This window comes from Medicago sativa, chromosome 7 (assembly GCF_051527215.1).
Source record: "Medicago sativa cultivar Bolivia chromosome 7, Bolivia_mono, whole genome shotgun sequence".
Lineage (NCBI taxonomy): Eukaryota > Viridiplantae > Streptophyta > Magnoliopsida > Fabales > Fabaceae > Medicago > Medicago sativa.
Window position 1 is genome coordinate 82,562,666 of NC_140755.1, and position 21,296 is coordinate 82,583,961.

At 32.9% G+C, this 21,296-nt stretch overlaps 1 long non-coding RNA gene and 1 pseudogene across 2 annotated transcripts; one reads left to right on the forward strand and one right to left on the reverse strand.

The window, feature by feature from the left end:
* The first annotated feature begins 7,680 nt into the window (after window positions 1-7,680).
* Window positions 7,681-21,130, forward strand: LOC146909272 (acetyl-coenzyme A synthetase, chloroplastic/glyoxysomal-like; annotated as a pseudogene). The gene is made up of 21 exons (XR_015019411.1): window positions 7,681-7,980; window positions 8,602-8,797; window positions 11,255-11,393; window positions 12,634-12,962; window positions 13,072-13,217; window positions 13,323-13,478; window positions 13,985-14,107; window positions 14,238-14,406; window positions 15,660-15,742; window positions 16,010-16,093; window positions 16,187-16,275; window positions 16,378-16,468; window positions 17,425-17,538; window positions 18,713-18,789; window positions 18,879-18,957; window positions 19,174-19,242; window positions 19,358-19,533; window positions 19,720-19,776; window positions 19,922-20,012; window positions 20,157-20,244; window positions 20,692-21,130. The product of XR_015019411.1 is annotated as an acetyl-coenzyme A synthetase, chloroplastic/glyoxysomal-like (transcript).
* On the reverse strand, window positions 11,460-12,190 carry LOC146909273 (uncharacterized). The gene is made up of 4 exons (XR_015019412.1): window positions 12,123-12,190; window positions 11,885-12,012; window positions 11,705-11,742; window positions 11,460-11,619 (listed from the first exon to the last, which is right to left on the reverse strand). It is a non-coding gene; the product is annotated as an uncharacterized LOC146909273 (long non-coding RNA).
* Window positions 21,131-21,296: the final 166 nt, after the last annotated feature.

Consider the following 21,296-nt stretch of genomic DNA (forward strand, 5'->3'; position numbering starts at 1 on the left):
ATTTTTTAAGGAATCTGATTTAATTTATGCAAAATCACATCTATTTGTCTTTTGACCATTTTATTACATATCTATTGATCTAAAATTGATACTTTGATTATCTATTTTTGCATGTTTCAGTGGTTTTTAGTAGCCAAATTCAATATAACGAAGATTGAAAGAAAAATGATTATATAGCTTGAAAGAAAAATGTACAATTGAAAGAAAAATGATTATATCAGATTTTTTAGGAGTTATTGATAATGAGATCTGCAAAATGAATTGTCTACAGAGTGTCTAAAGAATTACAGTATCATTTTTGTTTATTGGTGCAAGTATAGTGTCATAGTGGATCTCATGATATATGTGAAGAGTGTCTAAAGAAGTATGTGTTAGTACTAATAGGTCCTCTTTGCTATTCACATTGTAGTGATATAACTGAAAATTTTCTTAGTGTATATCTTTATATTTCTTTTTAGTTTAATTTTTTTTTTTGTTTGTGTGTTGCATATATTATGCTCTACAATTTTCGTTTGAAATGAAATAATAGGATTTGAAATGTGACTCATGTTGCATTTGTGCGATTGTTGATGTGAGCTGACTTCGTTTTTATTGTCTTGACAGGTATGCGAAGGGATTTAGATAGCATTTTTATATTGACAAACTTGATTCTTTCCTTATCATTTATATCTCTTTGTTCGATTTTGGTTGATGACAATTTTGTTCTACTATTGTGTTTCATTGTTGATAAACAAAATTGATTTCAAAAAATCTAACGAGAAAGAAGAGGTTACTTTAATGATGTTGATATCCAGTTAGTATTGATATTAGAATGTTAGTGGCCTACAATTCTATAGTTCTGCACAAGTTTCAGAATCCAGTTTTTATCTTCGTCCTGTTTTTGAATTGCATTTCTATCTAATTTGCTATTTTCTCTTATATTGATTGTTGCAAATCGAATGCATTAGTTTTGTTTGTTGTGTTTTGAATGTGTACAAATATCATAAGTGTACAGATCTACAAATATTAAATCCTTTATAAAAACCTCAACTGAGATATCTCATTGTATACATTCTATTTATTGAAAGGGACTTATATTATTGCTCAAATATGTTCATATGATCTCAATTATTCTATTGAAGCATGTATGATGATTGACAATTCATGTTTTTTTGGGGTCCTATTTTTCTGGTGTATATGGAAAACCATGCACTGAGTTTTTTAAAAAGGTGAAGGAAACTAGAGAAAGGTAGAGGTGGATGTAATGTTATTCTATGGTTTGGTTTGAAAAGTCCCAGCTGCCAATTGTTTTGAATTTTTTAGAATGAATCGGTTGTTCAGGTGTTATCTGTTGTATTGGAGCTTTTTATTGTACACTATATATTTCGGCATATTTGGTACGTATTATTTTGATAAGTCTCAATTATGGATGAAGTATACACTTCTTTTGGTTTTACTATGAGAGAAAAATAGGTTGCTTTTGTAAGTGTGTGGTAGAAGTGATCTCAATTATGGATGAAGTATACACTTCTTTTGGTTTTACTATAAGAGAAAAATTGGTTGCTTTTGTAAGTGTTTGGTAGAAGTGATAGGATCATGTTATATTTGTTTATTTCTTAAAACTCTTCCTCTTTTGAACCGTTTTCAATATTTTGTTTAGGTGAGTGTATATTTTGATCAACTACCTTCACATGATAAGGATTTGTGGACTTGATTCATAGTAAGACTATTGGATTTATGTCATGTGAAAGTTGTAGACTGCTTCAATTCAAGCTACTTCCAAGGCACCATCATTTCCAAGTCCCAAGGAAGGTGCATGGAAGTTTAATTTACTGTTGAAATGCAAAGGTAATGTGCATTCTTTGTTAGTGATTGTTGCTTAGTTTTTCAAATTATTGAAATCCATTGTGTTATATATGGACTTCAATTTTTCTTTTAATTTAGTGAATGATGAAATTTGGTGAGGATTGGTAACTTACAGATTCTGCAGCTAATTTATAGTTTCTTTTGAATATGTTGAGTTATTTGTGTTCTTTCGTTTTTGTTTAACTCAACTTTGTATTTTTGTGTCACATGCATTATTTAATGGAATGGCGTTTTCATTTTTTTTTTCAGGGTGCTGTTATTATGACTTTTGTTGGTAAAAATGTTCACACCTTTGTGCAGAATGAAAATATTTTGGACTATCCTTTAGATTTGGATATTTGTATGGGAAAACGCATGTTTTAAGTTGAGGTTACTGATGGTAACCTTCTGCATAATTGGCGCAACTACACTTTGAAACGGACATCTGATGATGTCAATCTTATTGACCAACTTATAGCTCTCCATAAAATTAAGGTACACATCTATGATGAATTCTATGTGTCAATTATATAATGTTTGTATATGACTCTAATTTACAGCGGTTCAATTTGTGTCTAAGAATGATGCTGAAGAAAATGAAGCTGACAGTCCAGATGCAAACTTATTGACTATGTCTAATGAAATGGCAATTGGCGTAACTAAAATAGTAGATAATTTTGGATCAGACGTTTATATGTGCGCAAAAATTGTGAAGATGAGAGGTATCCTTAAAAGCATATGACCCCTGGTCTTCTAATTTGAAGATGAGAGTATTGTGGTTACAATTTAAAACTCATATCTTTTCGTGTCATGTGCTTATACTATAACAATGAGATGATCTCATATGTTTGCTTTCAATATGAATTTGGACGATAGTTATTTCAATCATCTGATATTGATCATTGTTATGCTTGGTTATGTAGTAGCATTTAATTGGCACATGTGAGCTTCTCAATATGTATGTTATTATGTTGTTTACAGGTTAGACTGGCTGAGTGTGGTGACTCCACCAAAACTCAACACAAGGATGTAGTCGATGAAGGCACGCCATGCAACAAGGTCGATGGTAAAAAGACTGCTGATAGTGTGGGGTCTGCTACAAATGATGTTCTAGGACTTGGGGAGAATTCCATCACAAAGCCAGTGAAGCTCAAGTGTGTCAAAACGGAAAAGGATGCTCAAGAGATTGTGTTCGTGTTACAATGGTCCCTATGAAGATTAGTCATTGTTCCTTGTATGGAATTTGTCTTTTTTAGTTTATTAAATTTTTTGTTTTGTTGTTTGGATCTGGCTGTGTTATTGTGTAATATTTAAAACTCTTATGTTGTGCGCTAGCACCTTCTGTTTTTCGTACTGTTGGTTGAGCAACGATCTTGGATGAAGTTGCGTTTTGTTTGTTTTTTATATGTTGTTATCAGTTCATGCAATTTCCTTTAGTGTTATAATATTGTTGACGATTATTTATAATATCTGTTATCCTGCTTGCCAATGCCAAATAGATCCTGAGGATGTTGATATATAAAAAAATGGCATTGCAATGGTCATATATATTTTTTCTTCTGAAATCCAACGATCCTTGCTCCATGCTTATATTGAGCAAAGTTCAAAAGTAACTTGGAAACCCATGAAGTAAGTTCTCAATAATATGCTTAGTGTGTGTAATGTCATTTCTGTTATTACTTAATGTCACAACATCTGTAGATAATTTAATAAAATTACAAACCTATTCTGCTATTGACCAATTATTACAACAAATGTATTGGCATGTGTTGGAATTGTATTGAGTTAGTTACCTTGATATTACTATTGCTATTTTTTTATCTCAATCTAGGTGTTTATGGTTTAAAAAAGGTGTAGTTATACGAATAAATGCCCATGCACACTTGAAGCTCTAACTTCTTTGAAGATATGTTTAGGAAAAATTTGATCTTGCATTGTATTGAAAATACGGTGTCAACAATGCGGTTTCTTCTTGGCAGCTTTCTAATCCAACCATGTTGACACATACGCTGGTGTTATAATTCTCATTCCAAGTATGTAATTGGCAGCTTTATAATCCAATCATGTTGACACGGACACTGGTGCCATCCTTTATATTTCAAGTATCTATTATATCTCAAATTGCAATCTAACTTACAGAGTCATATAGGCTCATTTCAAAAAAAAAAAAAACTTACTGATTAAAGCTTATTTATACTAAACAAATTATCGTATATACATATAACATGAGTTTTTATAACAGGCCTAATGATATTTAGCACCTATATTTTTTAATAAAAAGTGCAGGTAATGTTTTGAACTATATATGACCCGTGCGGCAGCACAGGTGAAAAATCTAGTTCTCTGAAATACTAGTTGTAGTTGTAGTTGCTTTCTACTCAAAAAAATATTCACTTTTTCTTTTATTTTCATTTTTTGATAAAATAGTCGTCCATTTTTTTTAAACAGTTGTCGCCATCCACTTTTACAAGCTTTGTTAGGATTTTCCATCACAACAACATTTAACCTACCCAATATCTCTCTCCTGCAGCCTTTGACCTTTTGTTTTAGTATTTATGTGTACTTTCACTATTTCTTCTAGTTCTAAATATAAGAAGAAGAAAACAAATCTCCCGCACACACCTTACTTTTTTACATTTAAAAAATATAAGAAAAAATAAACCTAGAAAAACTGTTGTAATATTTGTTTCAAAATACATGTTGATCGAATGTTCTCTTATTTTTAGGATAAAAATGATTATCATACTAACAAATTCATAATATTGTTGTAATTTTCGCTATTAAATCATGTATTTTGACAAAAAAAATAAAGGTAAAAAAGTGTAATTGAAGTAAAATACACGTAAATAAGAAAATTTCAATAAAAATTGAGTTAATTGCCTAAATTAAATGAATTTTAGCCACACTATCATTAAATAGAGAGAAGTGATTGACATCTTCTTATATTTCATTTTAAGAAATAAGAATGAATTAATTTTATTTACAGTTATACGTTTGTTTGGTTCAAAATGTATTTGGAGTATATCTAGACCAAATACATTTACAATTTTGTTTATATTCAGTCACTAAGACTAGGTTCAATATGAATTGGGATTAAATTGGAATCAAATACATTTACATTTTTGTTTATATTCCGTCATGAGAGTAATATTTTAATAAAAAATTGAAATAGATAAAAAAAATCACATTCAACCACCAATAATAAATTGATTCAAACGGTAAATAATTCTCGATTTATTGAACAAATTCATAAATTTATCCAATTTCTGAATTTTGTACATGAAGAAAATTCGAATGATGCCAAAAAATTCATCTTGTGCATGACATTAACTCTGCCGTGGAAATTTCGTATTGAACCTTTCGGATTTGGCTTGATGAGTGGTTGAAGGGAATGCTCGGATTTTGGTTCAAAGTATTGAACCTTCTTGTGCATGACATTTACTCTGCCGTGATTTGGCTTGAAAGGAATGCTCGGATCTTTCACCAAAAAGAAGCTTCTTTTAATCAATTGTTAGATAAAGTTAAGCTCCAATCTTACTGGTGGGTGAAGGCAAATCGTCCTAGTTTTGTTTTCTCCTACCATTCATGGTGGTTGAATCCTTTACCTTGCTTGGGAATATTTTTGTAACAGGGCAGCATTCTTTTTTGAGCTTGTGTTGGCTCCAAATCTTTGTTATTTCTTGTATTTGACTCTTTCAGCTGGGGTTTTGGCACTCCTTGTGCTGAAATCTCCAGGCTTTCAGTAATTTAATCCATTTTAGCTTCTTAAAAAAAAAATATATAATACAATAAACAAAACATATAACCACATCCAATAAGTCAACGACGATCGACATTTATTCTTTTTTAAGACAAAATGATCGACATCATCTGAAACTCACACACAATACAAAATCTGAATTTGCACTTAAATAAAAAAAAATCTAACTTAACAATATTGACATTATCAATTGAAAACGATTGAAGAAGCGGTTTGTGTATTAATTTAACGAGATGGACACACAACACAACTACCTTGACTTTTATCAGTTATCACTTTGGTATTAACTAATGTCATGCTCGTGCATCGCACGGGTGGAAAATGGTCGACATTTGACTACATGTCGTCCACATTCTACACGACACATCGTTCAGAAATTAATATACGTGCAATACAACCGACGACATGCCACATACTGTCATCCACATTCTACACGACGCATCGTTCATAAATTAATATATGTGCAATACAACCGACGACATGCCACATACAGAACGATGTGCACATCACACAGACACAAAGCGTAAAACACTAAAACTTAAAAATTTTATATGGAATATTCTTGCATTAATTCTCATATTTTAAACGTGAAATCCAATAGTAGGTTTCACATTGTATTATCACAAAATTCAACTATGCATCCAATACATTTGATCGATTATCAACAACATTAGGGTTAATTTCCACATACAAAAATAAACAACGAATACACTTAAGGACTAATTTGATCATGATTACTTTATTAGAGGTTACGACCACCAACAAATTCATAAAAGATTACAATGGTAAAACTATGAAAATACTACATTAATATATGTGACACTTCGGTGGAATTACCATCGACCCACAGACTACACGACATAACCGCGACACATGAACAAATATCATCACAATGCAAGAAATAGAAACAAATCACCTTCACCTTCAATTCCAAAAACGAAATCCAAAACATAAAAAAAAAATGTACAGAGCACTTAAAAAAATTACTACATTAATATTAATATATGTGACGCATGGGTGGAATTACCAATGGCTACAGACCACGCGACCTCACCACGACACATGAACAAAAACTAAAACTAAGAAAGTTATAAATTTTTTGGATAATTTTTTGTACCAATTCTTCTGGGATAACAATTACATTTTACGACATACCTCATATTATTCTTGTTCCATTTCAAGTTATTAAAATTAATTTTAAGTTTTCTACTATGATACCATCATTACACAGGATCACAAACTAAAACTAAGAAAAATAAACTTGCTAGTCCATCTTATTAAGATTATTAATTGTTAATTAGTATAATTAAATCTCGATTGGGCATCGAACCGAATAAAGTAGACATTGAAGTTCAAAAATAACAATTAGTATTCAATTATTTTTATTCTTCGAAATTTGAAAAGAAAAATTGAAGGAATATTTGAAAATATTTTATCCAACAAAAAATATATTTCGAATAAGTTTTTCAAGATATATTTGAAGATGAAGATACTTTGAAAATTAAATGATATAAGGCTCATTTGTTACGAATTAAAATAAAAGTGATTTTGACATAAAATAATTTAGAGAGTATATTTTAGAGATTTTATGAAAAATCAGAATCTATTTTGCATTTGTTTACCGTAATAAAAATCAATTTTTTTAAACAAATAATTTTGTTTGTTTGGATACAACTATATAAAAGGGATTTTTTTGTACGAAATTAGTTTTTTAAACTATAAAAGGGATTTTTTGTTACGAAATTAGTTCAATATTTTAAACCATACTTTATCTCTTCTCTAAAAATAATCAATTTTTTGAGAAGTTGTTCTCTTAACAGCTTCTCATTTAAAGTTGTTTTTAGATTTATTTTTTTTTAAAAAGCTGTAAGAAATGGATACAAAACTCTTAAAAGTGATTTTTTTCTTAAAAAAACTATAACAAACGGACTCATAAACTCTAGGTTTGAAATTGTTTTAGTAAATAGGTTTAAAATGAAAATTTGAACATATTGCAATTTACACAACCGTTTTTGGCATACACCCTCCTATGAAAGTAATCAGAAGCGGGCAAAGCCCAACCTTCTTCATCAAACCCGGTCCGACCCTCTTCTCCCACACTCATTTCTGATTCTTCTCACGTTTTCTCCATCTCCCTCATCAAACCCTTACCGCCGTCGCCGCGGCCTTTCCTCCCCTGAACCACCCCGAAAAACAAACCATGTTTTCTTCTTCTCCTCAACCTTCTCTATCATTTTATCGGAATAGAATCACAAAAAGAGAATATCTAAAAAATGGGTATCTCTTTTGAAGGAGTTTTCTGAGCAACCTGATGTCGTTTCATCAATCGAGTTTCATGTCTTTTATTCTCTACTTCTCCTTAACAAAATCTCGATGGAAGAATCTCACTAAAATGGGTATTTTTTTTTTCATTTTTATTTCAATAGACAGTTCTGCATGTCCTTTTGCAATATCTTGTGTTTCATATTTTTTCTTCATTTTTTCGAAATTAAATAATATACCTTTCGGCTATGTTAAGTTTCTATTCTTTTTGGTTGTGTTAGATTTGAATACCAACTGATGTTCTTTGATGTGTCTGTTAAATTGATTTATTAATACTTTTCAAATTGATTCATGGTCTTATATGTGTATTGATATTTGAAAAAACATAATCTTGCAGAACCTGTAAATTCAGAGAATTGATAGTATGTTGTGTTATTTTCAATTATTTTGAGCTAAAAATATTTACAAATCTTGCCATCTTAGAAGGTTTGCATGAAATAAATACAAATGGTAAGAAATAGTGAGTTAAGCTTATCAAAGTTCAAGAGGGTGTTTTTTGTTTCAATCACTGTACAGATATCATATTTCTCATCAATTTTTGTGTGTGCAAACGTAGTTGGTTATTGGTTATGCACTTATGCTTGATTCAACTGTTCTGTTATGTAATCAGTGTTGAATTTTATACTTAACCAAATTGTCTTGCGATGAATTCAAGTTTAATCTTGTATTTGTTTTGTTGATAAACTTTCATTCAGGAATAGAGCCTTTTCAAAGCTTGTTGAAAGGAAAATCATTGTGTGGGATGCAAACTTATTTCATGATTATAAAGATGATTTGTGTTCCTAGAGTATATTCTTCTTCTCGTGCAGCTGAGACAGTGTGGAATCAACTGATGAAAGAATGGGTCGGTGATCAGTTTAAAAATTTGTCGAGGCCAGTTTCAACCATGTGGTAAATTTCATCCATTCTCAAAGTATGACTAAAAATTTTGTCTGCTGGGCAAGTGTTTGTCAGTCAAGTCTTAGTGATTTAAATCCTTTTTGCATATAAATTTTTGTCACAAGAAGCATTGCTTTCTGTATAATTTGAATGAAGTTTGTTTATGATAGTTTAGCATCTCAAAGAGAAACTAATTAAATTTAAAGCCCATGAGCTGAATTTTGTTTTGCAAAATTAGGATACATTATGCAGATTTTTTTAGCAATGAACAATCATGTATGATAATAGACTACAATAAATCAGGTCTCTCCATCTAAACCAGTAAGTGCCTTAATCAATCCATGAGTATGATTGGGTTATGCAACACTACTACAATATATAAAAGAAAGGAAAAAATGTGAAATTATTATTATTAATCAGAAAAGGTAATGATGTCAAAATTTGGGTTGTTACTGGCTTCCTACATGACTATGTATGAAGGCATTGGCATTTGAATTTCATCTTATAATTTATCTATGTCTATGAGTTGAATTGATTTATGGCTTGATTTGATTTTTGGACTGATTTATGTATAAATCACTAATCCCCCAAGGTTAATATACGTGCAATACAACCAACGATGACAAATGCGAAGATTATATCAAGAGCGCCATGGTGATGTAAATATCAACACCCCAATTTATAAACAACTACACACTAACAAATATATACACGTATGTTTCTTTTATGGCATTCAGATGTGTGTCTTTCATTGGATTTGTAGACACACTTCAACGTACTTTTTATAATGTCACTTTAAAATAACTACTTGTTGCCACTCTATTGTTTTTCCAAATTAATAATCTGCCAATAACCAGTTTATGATGCTTGTAGCTCCTAATTGAGTCTTATATATATGTTGATTACTTTATAATAGCATTTGCGCTTTCGGCAACCACACTGTTAAAAGCTACCTTATTCAAACAAAATGATGCTCAAGTTTAATTAGTTTCTTTCTTTTTTTCTTGGAGAAATTTTTATTGTTTATTTTATTTCATGTGATGTTGGTGTGTTAAGAGGGTTATAGGCTAAAGGTACTGCACTATCCTCACAATATTCTGCATGTGCAGCATATATTGAGAATAATCAACCTGTCATTTCCACTTTTAAATTTGAAAATAATCAACTTGCAGCATATATTGAATAGTATTCAAGTTGTACATATCATTTCCGGAGACATGATCTAAGTTGTGCATTAATAGTATGAGAAATGCTATAGACAAACTCTCTAACACACTCCATTAATCACACTCTCTATTAGTGGTCAACGTCATCATTATTTTAAAACATGTAATTGGCAACCGGTTATGCTGGTTTGAAACATGTCTCAAGCATTTGTAAAGTGTTCCTCCCAACTGTCTCGAGTATATTAATTTCCAATTTCAACGACGCCTTCTGCATCTCCGTTTTGGATCTGTTTGTCATAGATAACAGACACAAATTTCTTTATTCTAATGGAGAGGATAAATATATTTTGCGTTATAAAATTGGATGAGTTTTGGTCTTTCAGATGATATCAATAGGCAATTCGGTGACAATTTTTTGTGAATTTATGGATCTTAACAATCATTACTCAGTAAAGCTAATTATAACTGAAATTTTCCATTATTTTAATAGGATAGTGATTTGGGTTTTTGACCCGTTGACATCCACCAAACAAAAATTGGGTGTTTCGATATCATTTTGGTACAAGCACCATCTATGGGGTAAATGCTTGACACAGAGGAAGAAATCAAGGATAAAAAAGAAAGTTGCAGATGGCAGGAAATAGTAGAGAGAAATTCAAAGAACACATTGAAAGTTTTATTATTTATTTATTTATTTTGCATAAAAGAAGAAAATGAAGATGTGTTTTCTAAACCTGCAATGCCGGTTACCCTGTAAATTGTTTTAAAAGAGTGATGATGTGGACCAATAGTAGAGAGTGTGTTTAATGGAGTGTGTTAGAGAGTTTGTCAATAGCATTTCTCTTAATAGTATACTCCCTATACCAGTCATACATTTCTTTGAGAGGTTATCTATTTTTTCCCCTTAAATGCTGTTAAGCCTGCTTTTGTTCTTATTTTTGCTTGGCTTGTGCTTTAGGTGTTTGTAGCTTTGTATTATAACTAAGTTGCATCCAAATAAACTCAAGTGCTTATGAGAAATCAACCTTGTATTTATTATTTGTTAGTTTTGAATGGCAAATTTAGAGGCTCAAAAAGTATTATTTATAATTGGTACCCAAGCACTTAAAATAGAGAGCAAATTGATTAGTGTAAAAAGTATCAAGTGCCTTAGGTAAGTTTCAAGTACGATGGTGTGAAGTCTAAATGTAAAAAATATGAAGATACTCTCCAAAATATAGAAATATACATATTAGTGTAAGTAAAAATATGAAGATTATATCTTATGGCTGATGCTACTTTCTTAATCTACACAAATCTGCAGGTGATCATGTTCCTGTTGACATGCTTGCTTGGCTCTTTCCAAACACTTTGAGTTACTGTGGGATGAAGGAGCTGTCGAAGTGTCTGATGAGGACTTGTTTACATGCTTGCTTGTTGCTGTCCAAATACACATTTTCACTGTAAGTAAAAATAAATGAAAACAATTGTGTACAACTTGTTCTAATGAATCTCTTGTTTATATTGACCTTAGTTCTTTCTCATTCAATCACTTTATTATTCAACTCTAAGCTGTTATCGATTTGGAGAAAGTTTATTATTTTTAGCTAGCAACTGATTTTTATTACTGTCAATGTAGAAAATATGGTAGACTCTTAGGCGAGATTTGGTTATGTGGCGGGAGGAAACCTGTAGAAAAAAAGCTAGAAATTAGAAAACTATCATTAAGGGAGTTAACAGTATATGTCCAAGAAAAAGGAGTCTAGAGTTATACCTTAAACTTGTCTTTATTTTCATATTAAGGGCTTCCAACTGAAAAAAAATGAAGAGCATAATAGAAATTTAATGAGCACCATGAAAAGATGTATCCCTGAAATTTGATGAGTACTTCTGAATATGTGAAAATCATTAAAATGAAGATGTTAAATATGCAGTTGGCAGTAAACAATCTCACCATGAGTTTTGTGAACTAAAATTCAGTTTTTCTTCCCCACACTAACTTTGTGAAATTCTAATTATTGTGTTCTTTTGACTTGCCTTCTTGTTAAATATTCAAGAATTCCTTGAGTTGGCTGTCGAAACCTATGGATGGGAGACAAAGAAGAGGTAAAAGGTTGCATAATGGACAATGACATTAAGATGTTCATGTACTTGTACTTACAGTGTAAAGAAGAATAAAAAAGAATGCATACCAATGAGATAAGTTAGATGAAATGTGAAGGCAAGGCAGAGTTGAGTGAATGTGATGGCAAGGCAAGGCTCTTTAAATACTACTTAAAGAGAAAGGGCCTTGGAGCGTGAGAGAGAGAAAGAGCCTTGGAGAGAAAGAATATGTGCTGTCCAGCTGGAAAGTGTTTTTTTTTTCCTTTGTTGAGAAGCAACCGATGCACATGTGCACATCCACATTTTTTAGGCTTTATTGTTTTTTTTTTTTTGTTTTGTTTTTGCAATGTCTACATTAAGACATTTCTGACAATGTAATTTTAAAGACTTCAAATGGAGATGAACAGGATAAATTGGCCAAAAATGGCTATTATCTTTTGTAAGATTTATTGATGATTTCTATTTCTATGATGATGTATGTGATGCTGTAACTTAACCCAATACAATACTATTAATTTATTATTTTTTTTCCTCATTCATTTGAATTCTTATCAAACAATTCATTTCTTTATTAATTTATTTATATCATAACTATGGCAGAATGTTATCATCACAAGGTGTATTGGATCCAATTCTCTGTGCAACGAAGAAGAACAAGAACAAGAACCCTTTTTGTTCTTCCTCTGTTTCTTCTCTGTTCTGCAACAATAGTAGAAGAAGAAGGAATCATAAGAATTTGATGGCTTCGAATCATAGAAAAAATAATTACCTACGCCATTTAGAATCAATGAAGATTCTTCCATCTGGTGCTGGTCGCATTCCTCGTTTGAATGCTGTTATTCTTGGTGAATCTCTTGCTACTGAAGAAAATGATTTTGTTGTTCCAAGCGAAGATTTTGCTAATCAAGCAAATGTTAAATCTCCAGAACAGTTTTTTTTCTTTTTGGGTTTTGTTTGATTTTGACCATGTTAGATAAAAATTATTTTTTTATGAAAAAAATTGAATTTTGATTAGTGGGTTTTGTTTTGTGATCTGTTAGTATTTGGAGATGTATAAGAGATCCATTGAGGATCCTGCTGGATTTTGGTCTGAAATTGCATCAGAATTCTATTGGAAACAAAAATGCGGTGATCAAGTTTGTCATGAGAATTTTGATGTCAGAAAAGGAAATATTAACATTGAGGTATTTTTTTTATTTTTATTTAATTGTGCCATTTTGATTTTGATTTGAGTTTTGTTCAAAGGATGATGAGTGGTTGAAGTTGAACCTTTTGTTGCATTGTTTCAGTGGTTCAAGGGTGGGATCACCAACATTTGTTATAATTGTTTGGATAGAAATGTTGAAGCTGGACTAGGTGACAAAGTGGCCTTTTATTGGGAAGGGAATGAACTTGGTGTTGATGCTACTTTAACATACACTCAGCTTCTACATCAAGTTTGCCAGGTATGTTTTCTTTGGATAGATAAATGCTAGTGTATTGCTCCATTTGTTTCAAAATGAGTGTAGTTTTTGCACACATGCAATAAAGTTGTCAGAAGACATGACACAAATACTAAATCAATCTTATCGACTAGTGGCGTGTTCCCAACCATTATAAATGCAAAGTGAAATATAATGTTTTGGAAGTAATGTACATAGTATTAATTAGACCTCAAAATTTGAAGAGAAATTTTTTACATTGAAAAGTGAAAATGACATTCGTTTCGAAACAAATTTTCTTTGCTAAAGTGAGACTCATTTTGAAACAAAGGGAGTTGTTATTAATACTTTACTAGGTTTTGAACCTGGTCCTTTAACTCATTTAACCGTCAGTTCATACTAGTTGAGCTACCAGGTTACTTATGAGTTTTGAAATTTCTCAAGTTTTGGTGCTTGAATGTTTATTTTAATAGATGGTTAAACATTAACGGCAATTGGTAGAATGATTGGAGATGTATTTTTTTTTTCAGGTTGCAAACTACCTGAAAGATATTGGTGTGAAAAAGGGAGATGCTGTGATTATTTATTTGCCCATGCTTATGGAGCTTCCTATCACAATGCTTGCTTGTGCCCGCATTGGTGCTGTTCATTCGGTATCACACAAACTTTTTTGTCCTTGTCAAGTTATTTCTTGTTTACTGATGATTTCAAAGTTATCACGTTGTTTGATTTGTTTGACTTGCCAATTGATTTAATACTGTTAGTTTTTTTTAATTTCTTTAGGTTGTATTTGCGGGGTTTTCTTCAGAATCTCTTTCACAGAGAATCATTGATTGTAAGCCAAAAGTTGTAATTACTTGCAATGCTGTTAAAAGGGGCTCTAAAGTTATCTATCTGAAAGACATAGTTGATACTGCCATCAGTGATTCAACTCAAAATGGAGTCTCTATAGGTAGGAATGCCATTTATTTGTTTATAGTTCCGGCACTATAATATCTTCTCTTCAGTTATAACTAGGTAGTTCTGTATCATGTATTAAAATTCAAAAATGAGTGGATGCATGCACAAACACATTAGAGAGAGAGAGAGAGAGAGAGAGAGAGAGAGAGAGAGAGAGAGAGAGAGAGAGAGAGAGAGAGAGACCAGGATAGCTAATATCTTGCACCTTTTCATAGCGAATGGTAAGTGACAGAGTAATTTTAGCTTGCTATTAGGAAGATTGGTCAATCACTTTCATTGAATAAAACGAGTATTTCCTTTGGACTAAGCACCTTATCAGTGAACTTCTTAGCTCTCTTCTGGGTGTGTTTTCATTCATATTTCTTCCATTTTTCTTTTTTTAGCGAGATATTAAGTATTTGATGTAGGATCATGAGTCCCATATCAGCTTGGTGTGAGACACATAACTATTATCTAAAGCAGAGGCTCTTGCCCCTTAACAGCCAGGCTTTTAGGACCTCATGATAGTTTGAGAAAATGTCGTTTGATGAAACCTAGCATTTAGAAAATGGCAAATACAATTGTAATATTTTTTACTTACTTCATTAGTTGATTGATATTGACTAATAAAGGGTTGACTGGCTGCTGGCACAGAGTTAGCCGATGCTTATTCCCCGGATACCGTCATTGTTTCTTCTCCAGGAAAAGAAGTTCATGACCCGTAGGCCTTTTACCTCCACGCGGCATTGCTCCGTCAGGCTTTCGCCTATTGCGGAAAATTCCCCACCGCTGCCTCCCGTAGGAGTCTGGGCCTTGTCTCAGTCCCAGTGTGGCTGATAATCCTCTCGGACCAGCTACAGATCACCGCCTTGGTAAGCTATTACCTCACCAACTAGCTAATCAGACGCGAGCCCCTCGTTGGACGGATTCCTCCTTTCACTCCTCAGCTTATGGGGTATTAGCAGCCATTTCCAGCTGTTGTTCCCCTCCCAAGGGCAGGTTCTTACGCGTTACTCACCCGTCCGCCACTGGAAACACCACTTCCCGTTTATGTGATCAACCTTCTTCCTTAGCTAGTATTTGTCCAACTTTTTAGACTTCTCTCACCATGTAACAGACGTTCGCTACTGAAGTGAAAAGAATCACCTGATACCTGTAATGTTTGTGCAGAAGTGTATGCTGTAGCCAGTTTCATTCAGAATACCTCATGTTACCTTCATTATCTTATTTGACCTTTTCCTTTTCATTTTGTGCATGTTTAAGCAGATGTATGTGTAACTTATGACAACACATTAGCATTGAAGAGGGAGGAAACTAAATGGACGAAAGGGCGAGATATATGGTGGCAGGTTAGTCAATAAAAGTTTTTTCCGACATGGTTATCTATATGTACTAGTTGTAAGTGGTAAATGAGTTCTCTCTTCTATATTTCTGCAAAATTCCTAGTTGCTGCATCCTATATGTGATCATATACTTGTTAGTAAAAAAAATTCAAATGAAATTCTGTTTACGGATGCCGGATATGTTTTGAATGTTCATGGTTTTGACTTCTATAATTATAAAAGCTCACAGTTTATTTCCTCTCTTTTTTGCTCCTTTTATTGCCGGTGTTGCAGGATGTTACTTGTCCAGTGGAGTGGCTTGATGCAGAGGATCCACTTTTTCTACTCTATACAAGTGGGAGCACCTGAAAACCTAAGGTATTTGTGTGCTGTTATTGCTGTAATGTTCCTTTTTTCTTCTTTTTATGCTCAAGCTTTCCGCATTCTAATATCTAACAATGTTTCTAAAAGGGTGTTGTCCATACCACTGGTGGTTATATGGTATACACTGCAACAACATTTAAGTATGCATTTTACTACAAGCCATCTGACATCTACTGGTATTCTTGAAAGCCTATCTTACACTTTATTTTTATCATCTTTGAAGTGTTCTTGATTAAAACTGGATAGTCTTATTTAACTCCATTATTCCCCGATTACAGGTGTGCAGCTGATTGTGGTTGGATTACCGGGCACAGCTACGTCACTTATGGACCCATACTCAATGGTGCCACTGTTGTTCTGTATGAAGGGGTAATATTTCAATACGAACATAGTGCAATCATTTATATGCATGATAGAACTAGACGAGATGAATCCAAGAATCTTTTTATTAGTGCAACCAAACAAAATAATTCAACTCTAGAATATAAGAGTACAAAAAAAATAGTTTGCCTGTGTAATAAGAAAACCAACGGAAGCCATGTCCAGAATACTTGATCAAATGGATTAGGTTATTAAAGGTAGAGGAAGACCAAGAAAAGCACTTGGTAAAACTGGTCAAAAAAGGACTTTAATCGAAATGGCCTTCTTGAAATGTTGATTTTTGACATGATGACATTGTTTGATCTATGTAACTGACTCCACATAGTGTGAAAAACACTTTCATTGTTGATTCTTGTTGGTTTAGAATTCATAAAGGAAAAAGAACGAGTTTTATCAATTTATATAGAGTTGTGAGAAATGACATTAGATTTTCTTTCTTTCTGAGCTCATAGAATTGTTACTAAAAGCCAAAAAGAAAATGAGTAGTTACTCCATATTTTATCAATTAGCCACTTGGTTACCTAAAGTTGCACCATGTTAGGATAAGTCAGGATTTGGCTACTATTAGACTGATACACTTAAACTGCAAAATGCCCTTTAAAGTGATTTACTTTATACATCAAGGGGCTGTGGAATAGGTGATGTAAAGAATTTAAAGGCTCCCATTTGCAACTGGTCAACAATTTATGCCGGGTCTATTGGTTGTCTAGGTATGGCTACTTACATCATGTGATTTTGATTCCCTCAATCTGAGATTTGTAGACCTGAAAAAGTTTGACTTGGCAACATATTTTAGAAAGATTTATATTATGGGATTTTTTAATAAAATGTACAGTAATTTCCACCAACATCATTCTATTAATTTGGCATTTTGTGTTAATGGATAAAAACACTTCGGAATTGCAAAGAAATACTTTGTTCTAAATCTGATACCATGAATGCAGGCTCCCAATTATCCTGATGCTGGGCGTAGTTGGAACATTGTTGACAAATACAAAGTATCAATATTCTACACAGCTCCTACATTGGTGCGGTCCCTCATGCGTGATGGTGATGAGGTAAGATACCTCTATGCCTACTCTATACCTGATACCTCCCTGAAAAATTATTTGTGATGGTGAGCAAAAGGTTCTGCACATGGAGAAACTTTAAAATTTTGTTGCAATTTTAAAAAGGTGAACTGTTATTGTATTTTAGCAGCATGAGTTTCGCTTTGAAATGTCATCACCTTTTGAATTACCCATTTCCTTTTCTTTACTGGACACTATTTACATCAGATATGTATTTTTATTACTTGAATTTTGGACCGTAAACTCAATATTAGGCATTAAATTTTCCTTTGCATAAAATATACATATTAAAATGTAAGAGTTGAACATTGTTTTGTAGAGTTCTTATCTTTGTGTGGAAGTTTGAAAGATTTCCGTTATCCTGAAAGGGTTGAAGCTGATATTCCTGATAAATGATAGTATGATACTTCATGAATTTTTGTATTCTTATTTGAATACTCATCCTAGAAATTAACAGAAAACAATAGGAAAATACATTCAATGTTAATGGGTAAAATTGGTATAACATTTTTGTCGCATCTCCTTAGGATAGCCTTTTTTTTCATAACGATGATGGTTTTAGTGTTTCAAATTTAGTAGAATGGTGGTTAGAAGAGCATACAAGTTTAGGCTAATAACTTTGTCATTCGAATCTTAGCAAGGAAAAAATTAAATTAAAACATTGCAAAAGAATGTATACGATGTCAAACAGGATTGAAAGCATCATTAGCATGGTTTTTGGTCGCTTGAGCCTTTCTTGCCTCTTCTGTTCCACTGCACATATATGATACAAGCAGTAGGCACAACAAATTTGATGTCATATTCTCCCTTTTCTCATTTGTGTTGCTTTACAAATATTCAACCTTGCAGACATTCAGATTTTTGGTCTAGAACCTCTCTTGTTACTTCTTCCACGTATATAAACACATGCGTGCAAATATTTTATATTTTTGTTTCAAGTTCACTGATGTCAGTCTTAATTATCCAATTATTCATCTAAAGAAGGTTGAATGCATCCTCTTATGAGATTGATATCTTTGCATGTCTTAGAGGATATAATATTTGTTTTATATACATCAATTGCATAGAACAAAGGAACTCCGTCCAATGCAAGTGTTTAGAGTTCCATTTGTTCTAGTTTTATTTAGTAGTTATTGTTCGCTAAACATGGTTATTCATGCAGCATGTTACCCGCTACTCGAGGAAATCTTTACGAGTCTTGGGAAGTGTAGGGGAGCCCATAAATCCAAGTGCATGGAGGTTGGCATCACTATTTTTCCTATGTAATTACAGCTTAACTTCCCAGATCAAATAACATTCTGATGCATACTTTGATCATTCTCTTTCAGATGGTTTTACAATGTAATTGGAGACTCAAGATGCCCTATCTCTGATACTTGGTGGCAAACGGAAACTGGTGGTTTCATGGTATTTTATAACTTCTGATGGTTATCTTTGTTCAATATGATTCTCATGTCGGACACTAAACATATAACTTAGGTTCATTCGTTCAGTAACAATACCACATATGCACAGCTGAAGTGGTAATAGAGAGCTGGGTTTTGTATAAGTCTTCGCATGCCCGCATACACATTTTTGTGCATTTCTGTCTTTTGGACTCAAATTCTTCACTTTCGCCTGCAGATAACTCCACTACCTGGAGCTTGGCCCCAGAAACCTGGTTCTGCTACTTGCCCTTTCTTTGGAGTTCAGGTCTGTTGAGCAAACCTTGTTTGTTCATTTTATAATATGTAGTTATTTTTTCCCCTTTTTTTACTACAGTTCACTGACTATGGCAACCTCTCTGACAAATTTATTGTTACTTTAGCCTGTAATAGTGGACGAAAATGGTGTTGAGATCGAAGGTGAGTGCAGTGGTTATTTGTGTATTAAGAAATCATGGCCAGGGGCATTCAGAACTTTGTATGGTGATCATGAACGATACGAAACAACATATTTCAAGCCCTTTGCTGGCTACTATTTCAGCGGTGATGGCTGCAGCAGGTCAGTGTTCCTAATATTTGATGCTCATAATATACGATCTAGGAGTCTTGTATAAATATCTTTGAGTTTGAGTGTAGGCTGTGTAAATTATATTTCTGCAGCCTTACTTCAAATACAGGAAACACCAGAAAGAACTTGTAAAAATGTGTGGGATAATTATGCTGTACGTACTTGATTTGGTTCCAGGGATAAAGATGGGTACTATTGGCTTACCGGAAGAGTTGATGATGTCATCAATGTCAGGTATTCTTTGAATTTCATAAGCTCTCTCTAGTTATTTGTCAGCCCTACAATTTCATTATTTATAGGTGCAAGCATGTAAATATGAATTGAATAGACATGTAGTTCTCTTATGATGTTTAAATCTGATAGTCTTGTTTATATGCAGTGGCCATCGTATTGGCACAGCTGAAGTGGAATCGGCTCTAGTTTCACATCCAAGATGTGCCGAAGCAGCCGTTGTAGGTGTGGAGCACGAGGTACGACTTTATAATGTTCTCCTATACGTATGGTCAACATCAAGTGTGATTTTGTGTATTAAAGAATTTAAGTAGTTTCTGTATGGCATCAACATAGTATTGCTGTCTGTATGAAATCTGATTCAACTACCATAACTAATGTAGGTTAAAGGACAGAGTATATATGCCTTTGCTACTCTTGTGGATGGTGTTCCATACAGTGAAGAACTGCGGAAGGACCTCGCACTCACAGCAGGTCTATTCTTGATCAATTATAGCCTCACTGTACATTTGCCAACCATATATGCAGAATTAAATGTTATTCTAGACTCTATGGTCAATCAATAATCGCCTGAGTAATGACTTATGTCAAGAGGTTGCATCCTGATAGAACAAATTTAGGCCCTATTGAACTACTGCAGTTGTTAGTTATTTAAGACATTCTTGGTAATTTGACCACTTCCTGGAGAATAACGGAAAATATGTCCTGAACTTTTAATCAAGGTTGCTGGTTCCCTTGAATAATATGTGGAACCAATGGTATCCTAGATAACAAGTCTGCTCCAGCGAAACAGATTCTACTACATTACAATTTCTCGGCAATTGTGATCATCATGTAAATCCATGTCGTGTGATATCATTTTTCAGAACAAACATTGATGCTTTGTTAAAAAAATAACTTATTTTCACAATTTTTGTTTAACATTTCAGATAGGAGCCTTTGCAGCACCTGACAAAATCCATTGGGCACCTGGCCTCCCAAAAACAAGGAGTGGAAAGATAATGAGAAGAATCCTGAGAAAAATTGCTTCTAGGCAGCTAGATGAACTTGGTGATACAAGTACCCTTGCAGAGCCAAATGTGGTCACTCAACTTATTGAACTTGCTGATTCATGAAGCCTCACACTTTGTACTATTTAAGGTATATTATCAGAAAATTAGATCAATTACAGGCGTTGTAGTCAATGTGAATTGAGAGGACAATTTTTAAATTATACATCATTCTGTAGTCTGTATTTTTGGGAATAATGATGCCCATTTACATGATAAATAAATAATTTAGTTTGAGCTAGGTAGGAAAGTGTGGAAAATAAAGGAAACTGAAAGAAAATATTTATGAAATTTGAGGTTTTTCACAAGTTATCTCTACTGGAAATAGTACTATTTGAAGTACTACTGGACAATAAATGAGAGACACTTGTTGTATGATATATATAAAAGTTGCACTCATCTTCATTGAGGTATATTATACTCACCTCCCCTAAAAACATTGACCTCCTTTAAACGTTAACGTCGTTGAGTCAT